Here is an 8,095-nt window from a genome sequence, read left to right as displayed (position 1 = left end):
AGTTCTGGTTATACAACAAAGTGATACACTTAATGCCACAAAACTGTATACTTAAAAATAGTTAAAATGATAAGCTTTGTATTATGTATATTTTATCACAATAAAAATGATTTCAGGCCGGGCATGATGGCTCACATCTGTAATCCCAGCGCTTTGGGAGGCCGAGGCAGGCGGATAGCCTGAGGTCAGGAGTTCAAGACCAGCCTGGCCAACATGGTGAAACCCCGTCTCTACTAAAAATACAAAAATTAGCCAGGGATGGTGGCCTGCACCTGTAATCCCAGCTACTCAGGAGGCTGAGGCATGAGAATCGCTTGAACCCAGGAGGTGGAGGTTGTAGTAAGTCATGATTGCTCCACTGCACTCCTGCCTGGGAGACAGAGCAAGACTCTGTCTCTAAAATTGATTAATTAATTCACAAAAGGCAGAGTCTCAGGACATGCCAAGTTTGTTTTTTGTTTTTTTTTAAAGACAGGGTCTTGCGCTGTTGCCCAGGCTAGAGTACACAGAGCGCAGTGGTGCAATCGTGGCTCACTGTAGCCTCAAGCTCCTGGGCTAAGGAGATCCTCCTGTCTCGGCCTTCTGAGTTCCTAAAACTACAGGGGCATGCCACCATACCCAGCTAATTTTTTTAGTTTTTTAGAAATGGAGGTCTCATTTTGTTGCCCAGGATGGTCTTGAACTCCTGGCCTCAAGTGATTCTCCTGCCTTGGCCATCCAAAGTGCTGGGATTACAGGTGTGAGCGACTGTACCCAGCCAAGACTTGCCTTTATGATAAGATCCTCAGGTATCCTGTGCACATTAACACTTGAGGAGCACTACTACTGACTAGACTATCAGGCCGCCCTTATAGGGATGGCCGTTTACAGGGAAGAGTACAAGGTAGCATAAATGCAGAAAACAAGGGGGAGCAGCTCTGAACACAGGTTCCCCTTTGCAGGTGTGCTCCATGCTTAGGATGCAATTGCACTCCAGCCCCCTCCCTTTCCCACCCTACACCAGGAAGTGCTCTTGACTAATGGAGTCTTGGCGTGCCAGCCATCAGCTGGGACAACACGGCTTGCTTCCCCCACCATGTTTAGCTTGGCTGCTTGGAGCCCCTTGGCTGCCAACTGAAGTCACCGTAGTGCTCTGAGCTCTGCTACAGATGAAATTAATTCCTCCAGAGCTGAGGGAGCCTGGGCAGGCAGAGGAGCGGGCGCTGGGCTGGTGGAGCAAACTGCTTTGGCAGCAGCTGTTCCATTTGGGGAACTAATGAGACTCGAGGAAAAACCTGCTGCGGGATGCCAAGTGCTTGTTTGTTTGTGGAGTTGATATAGCCTTGGCCAAATTGGACAATGATGCAAAAATGTCCATCATTTTTTTTTTTTTCTGTTCAATTTTGTGACTCCGTCTTGCATTTCAGAAGAAGAAGGATTAAAACTGTGTCGCCAGGCTACCCCTCAGTTCCACAGCGATTCAGAGAAGATAAGCACCTTACAATGCAGGTATTCCAAAAGATCATTGTCTGCATTTCCTACTGACTCATTCACCACCAAGCCCCGATCTCACCTCCTAAGTGTTTTTTTCAAAACTGTTTGGTTCTCTGCTGCTTTTTGTAGCCAATGCATATCTCTTTGCAGCCGATATAACATTTTAAAAGCCGCAAACCCAGGTGAGCAAAAATATAATCTCTTTTACTTCCTTATAACTGAATTTTATTATTTTTCAGGGCCCCCACTCTATGTGGCTACAGTAAACCTAATCCTGTTCAATTGAGGATAAACTCGGACAATTCAGGAAGAACTCAGCAAATTCAAGGTTTCATTGGTTATTTCATGGTCTACTTCCTTCTGCCTTCTCCTTCCAGTTGCATCGCATTTCTGGGAGGTGTTCATAGCATCATGGCATTGGTGGGGGGCATTCTTTGGCCCTTGGATATCCCTTTGGTAGCCACTGAGAAGTTGCTTCTCTTCAATCAACGTCGTTACTCCTCTTGACTTCGTGGGGACTTAATGCTTTCTGGTCCCACTAGTCAGTGATGGCCATTTTCCATCATTCCCTGTACAAGGCTCTCACCACCCCCACCATGCTAACCTTGGCCACAGAAGCATGTTCTCTTCTCCTAGGAGATGCTGGGGATGTTGATGATGCAGTGAGCCTGCCCCTGACCAGTGTTGACTCAGACAACACTAACAGCTACCTCTTATCTACCATTTCAAGCTGAGCCGGGTAGAAGCTTCTCTGAAAGGCCTGACAGCTGAGGCACCAGTCCCCAACGCTCTTGACCTCCCAACCTCACTAGAGTTTACTTAGGCAACCCCTCCCCTACTTGAGAGTCAGGTGAGGGAACAAGAGCCAAAGTTCTTTCCAAAATAGACTTGTGGCAGATTGGATTTCCCAAAGATGGGGGCAATAATGTCTCTTGTCCAACTTGCTCTTCTTATAATGTAACCTTGATACTCCATCCATGGAGTGGTGGAGTCTGTATCTCCTTCTGTTTTAGTCCATTTTCTATTGCATATAACAGAATACCTTAAACTGGGAAATTTATAAAGAAATGAAATTTATTTCCTAGAGTTCTGGAGGCTGAGAAGTCCAAGGTCAAGTCGGTTGCATCTGGTGAGGGCCTTCTTGCTGGTAGGGACTCTCTGCAGAGTTCTGAGGAGGGCACTACATGGGAAGGGGGCTGAGTGTGCTAGCTCAGGTGTCTCTTTCTTATAAAGTTAGCAATGCCGCTCCCATAATAGCCCATTAATTCATTAACCCATCAATCCATGAATGAATTAATCTATTCATGAGGGCAGAGCATCCATGGTCCAATCACCTCTTAAAGGCTTCACATTTCAATACTGCCACATTAGGGTTTTAAGATTCAACCTAAGTTTTGGAGGGGATAAACATTCAAACCATAGCACCTTCCCTTGAACCTGAGCAGAACTTTATGACTGCCTCCATCAATAGAGGACGGTGGAAGAGATACTATATGACTTCCAAGGTGAGATCATTTTAAAGCTATGCATTTCTATCCTCCTCTCTTGGGATACTTGCTCTTAGCACCCAAATCCCATGCTGCAGAAAAGTCCAAGTAGCCATGGAGAGACTTGTGGAGAGGACTGAGATCCCTGACCCTAGCCCCAGCTGAGTTTTCCAACAGTCAGCACCAACTTACCAGCCATATGAATGAGCCATCCTGAAAACAGATCTCCTAACCACCTCCCAACCCCACTCCATCAAGCCATCCCAGCTGATGTCACTGGAGCAGAGAAGGACCTGCCCAAACTGCAGAACAGTGAGCAAAATAAATAATAATTGTTGTTTTAAGCCACTAAGTTTTGGGGTAGTTTTTGCACAGCAATAAATAACTGATTCCATACTTATCCACACCTAATTCTCTTGTATCTCCTTGTTTCTGTCTCTTCCCAGGGAGATGTTATCATTTCTGTAGTGATAAAATTGCCTCTTCATCTACCCTTTCCAAGTTTATTATGATATAAACCATACATCCTAAGCTCTTTAGGACTTAAGCTTTTGAAACCATTAAAAACAACCTGGCTTTTATAAAGCAAAATCCTTGGTTTTCAAAATTATTGTCAGTTGCCAAGCATTTCAAAAACCTGTTTTGAAACTCAAAAGCTGAGCGTTGGCTTTTTTTTTTTCCTTCCTCTGTGCATTCCTGCCGTAACAGCCATCCCTGGATGGTGATGAGTATGGAATACTGCAGTCTCAGGTGGGAGGGCGAATGATATATGAAATTTCCAGAAGTGGTGGGATGTACTGGGTAATATAATACTATCATGCTATTTTTACCCAAGCAGATACAAATCTCCAGTGTGCAAGGTTATCCTGTTCCTTCATTTTATTTAAATCAACTTCAATCCAACTCTGGGAGGCCATCCACTGTCCTGGTGGAAAACGGGACTTCAGTGATTATCAGAACACCTTTTCTGAGCACCACCCCCTACCCACAAGGGGTGAACAAAAGTTCTCAGGTCTTAGCCCTATTCTTTCAAGGCAATACTCACACACAGGTTTTGGTTTTGCCCCAATGTGCATCTCTGCTGAGATGCACACTGTCAAAGCCAGTCAGCAAAGATAGTTAGATAGTCAGTATTTTCAACTTTGCAGGCCATACAGTCTATGTTGCAACTACTCAGTTCCGCTGTTGTATTGCAAAAGCAGCCACAGACAAATCCATAAATGAATGGTCTCGTTTGTGTTGCAATAAAACTTCATTTACACAAACAAGTGGCAGCCATAGTTTGCTGACTCTGGGTCTAAGCCCACACAAGTCCCTTGAATTCCTGTGTTTCTCTGATTATGTCCCAGGGAGAGGCATCAAAATAGTTTCTTTTGAAACGGTATCTCTGTCACTCAGGCTGGAGAGCAATGGTGGGATCATGGAATATCCAATGAGGCTTCACTGGAGCTTATGCTTGGGCATAAGGGAGGCGGCACGAGAGGGAATTCCTTAAACCAATTCCCTGAAAAGAGTGGGTAGGGCTTTTTTATTAGGCAAAACATGGAGATTGACATCGGGGGAGGGTCTGCAGGCTGTATTGGGCAAGGCACATGAAGGGTAGGGTGTGCAGTTCAGTATATCAGGTTGCAATGGCTGTTTGGAGTCATGGGTCACCTGGTGGTCTGGCCAGCAGCAACAAGGCTATAAATCCACTGTTCAGCATTCCTTCCCAAGGTGGGATACTCTGCAACCTTGGTTATCTCCTAGAGCCAGTTCCTGGAATTCTTAGCATTGAGGTAGTGGTGTGGGTTTGTGATCAGTGAGACTGCATGAAAGAATGCTCTAGAGCATGTGAGCTGAACCAACCCCATCTCTACTGTGTCTCATTCCCCACTGAGAGAATTTATTCTCCCTCTTCTTAAGGAGAAAGAGCAGTGGTTTCCTCTTTTGGAGCTACTTCCTGCCAGCCAGGGTCATTGTTTCTGCCTAATTTATGAGGTCATAAAAACCTCTTGATTTAGTGTTTTATAGGAGCTTGGCTCCTCCTGGGGTAGAAGGGGTTGGAATCCTTGCACCACTATGAGTTTGACATGAACTGTTGAAGCCTGGAAGACAAACTTCAACCACCTGCACCCCTGTTGAATATAACAGATAATTATTTTTAAAATCAAATAGCACACAGTAATAATTAACAAAATGCTTAAGCTCAGTTTAACAATGCTTATAAGAAGGGATTGAATGCCATTTGAAATTTAGGTTAGCAGGCTGGAAAACCAGTCTCCTGTTGTCTGAAATATAAAGCAAACAGACTTTTAATAGACGCATTTCTATGGAAACAGAAGAAAAACAAGCATTAATGGTGGGCATAATCTATCCAGATGTTAGATTCAAAGCATCTTTAGTTACAGAGGAAGGCAGTGGCAATCTGACATGTTCTCACCTGTATCATAAAGAATAAGCTTTAGCTTGCAGGGAATCAGGAAAAAGACAGTAGAAATCCTATTAAGTCAGAAAATGGAAGAAAAATTTGAAAACATTAGTTTGGAGACTTATAGTCCAGAAAGGACTTAAGATTCAATCCAAATAGTGGCAAATAATTTTTCTTTTTTCTTTTTTTTTTTTTTTTTTTGAGACAGAGTCTTGCTCTGTCGCCCAGGCTGGAGTGCAGTGGCCGGATCTCAGCTCACTGCAAGCTCCGCCTCCGGGTTTTTACGCCATTCTCCTGCCTCAGCCTCCCGAGTAGCTGGGACTACAGGCGCCCGCCACCTCGTCCGGCTAGTTTTTTGTATTTTTTTTTAGTAGAGAGGGGGTTTCACCATGTTAGCCAGGATGGTCTCGATCTCCTGACCTCGTGATCCGCCCGTCTCGGCCTCCCAAAGTGCTGGGATAACAGGCTTGAGCCACTGCGCCCGGCCGCAAATAATTTTCAACTCAAAACAATGAGCAAAAACAATGAACAAGAACAGAATCTAACAGCAGGTATATTATAAGCTTTCTCCATCCAGTCTTTCATTTTTGTCAATGACAAATCACAGCAGGACCGATTTGCAAAATAAGTTTTGATCTTATTACACTTGGCCTGATTATTTGCATAAAGCGCAACAAAAATAATTATTTCCCATACAGGCTCTCTTTTAAATTGGCTTTCCTAGAACTTTTTCCATAAGGAATACCAGATTTGACTTTTTAAAGCCTCAAGCCCAGTCGCACATTTATCTGTGCCTGCAAATACCTATATGAGTTGGGTGGATTCCTCTCTTCTGGAGGTCCCAAGATAAACTGGGGCTTTTGGGCCTGTTAGAAAGTGATGTTCTTGCCGGGCATGGTGGCTCATGCCTGTAATCCCAGCACTTTGGGAGGCCAAGGCAGGCAAATCACCTGAGGTTAGGAGTTTGAGACAGCCTGGCCAACATGGTGAAACCTCGTCTCTACTAAAATTACAAAAATTAGCCACGTGTGGTGGCATGCACCAGTAGACTCAGCTACTCAGGAGGCTGAGGCAGGAGAATCCTTTGAACTCGGGAGGCAGAGGTTGCACTGAGCCAAGATCATGCCACCTGGGTGACAGAGTGAGACTCTGTCTCAAAAAAAAAAAAAGGAAAAGAAAAGAAAAACAAGAAAAAAGAAAGTTATATTCTTTACTTACCACAGGTTAGGAACCCTATGCAGGGACTGGGTAGACAAGGTATGAGGCCAGTTCTCCCAAGGAGCTTTTATCAGCTCTGTAAGTCAACTTTGATTCCCTAAAGCAGTCTGCTTATATGTGAAAGCACGTCATTTCAGTGAAGGCCTTGGTAAATAACCAATATCTCCAAGTGTGTCCTATCATAAAAGAAAACAGATTCTTATTGCACTTATGCAAATAACTATATTGCTATAAGTTAAGAATACTCATAGTTTTCAATTCTATTTGAAAATAGAGAAATCAGACAGAGAAATTTTGTTCACAGGAGCATACTTGACTCAATTGTTAAAACCTGTAAGTAGCTCAAAAGAAAAAAAAAAGTGTTCTTGACTCTGAAAAACAAAATAAAAAGGACCAGCAGCGTTTCAAGCAAAATCTTTTATTAGTTTGGTCCGTGCAATTAACTTCTGGGCTGTTCAATATTTATGAACACATTACCTCCCCAAGAAAGTCTTGGAAGTTTTTCCCTCTATTCTAATGACTCAATCCTCAAAGTTATCAGAGACCTGCATTCCAGAGTACCTGTCAGAGTCCTCTAGCTGATTATAAACTGTCTTTTGAATAAGATCAAAACAAGACGATTGTCTGTAGAGGACAAAAGTCTTAGGGCAGCCACAGTGAAGGACACAATTGACAAGGAAATCTAGTCATCTGTGTGGCACACAGTAATATTACATAACAATCATAATTAACAACACAATACTGAGATATATTAGAATTACAGGAATTTTATATAATTTTGTGATACATACAAATAACATATAAATATAACACAAAGAAAGTTAAACACCATTTTATATTTGACAATGTTTCCTGTATGGTTTTTACGTACTGAACAAGCTAGATACGTCTCTTTTGGGCTTCAGGGAACCTTTTAGATTAAAAGGTCTATCAAGTCAAAAAAAGGTTTAGAGTATGATTTTGAAAAGTTAATCAAATATCAAAGGTTTAAAACACTTCTCATCACAAAATAGAACCACAGTTTATTTTAGTCAAAGTGATTAACTCAAAGATTTCAAAAAAGCAAAAATCCATTAGTCTTTTATAGAGAGGAGACAACTTTCCAAACAACAAAACCCAAAAAAGACAGCTTGAAGTCAACCGAATCCGTCTCTTCTCTTGAAAGAGATCAAATGAAAAAAACTAAAAGGCAGAAATGAAGTCCACAGGCAAACAGCCCGGGCGGCGCCCTGACAGCCCGGGCGGCGCCCTGAGCCTAGTTAAAGATCGACCCCGGACCTAACCGATTCGGTTATCTATAGACTCCAGACGCTGAAAGGACAAACGTTGTGAAAGTCTCTGTCCTGCTCTGTTCTGTTCTAATTACCGGTATCTGCCATATATCTTAGTCCTGGGCCCAGTACAAACACATTTCTCTATTTGTTCCAAACTTCCTGAGCCCAACACAAACACATCCCCCCAAACATCCTAGAAATACCACCTAGAGAGCCCCTGATAAGGTCACAAC

Source organism: Rhinopithecus bieti, unplaced genomic scaffold (genome assembly GCF_001698545.2).
Source record: "Rhinopithecus bieti isolate Rb0 unplaced genomic scaffold, ASM169854v2 scaffold_1918, whole genome shotgun sequence".
Lineage (NCBI taxonomy): Eukaryota > Metazoa > Chordata > Mammalia > Primates > Cercopithecidae > Rhinopithecus > Rhinopithecus bieti.
This window is presented reverse-complemented; position numbering follows the sequence as displayed.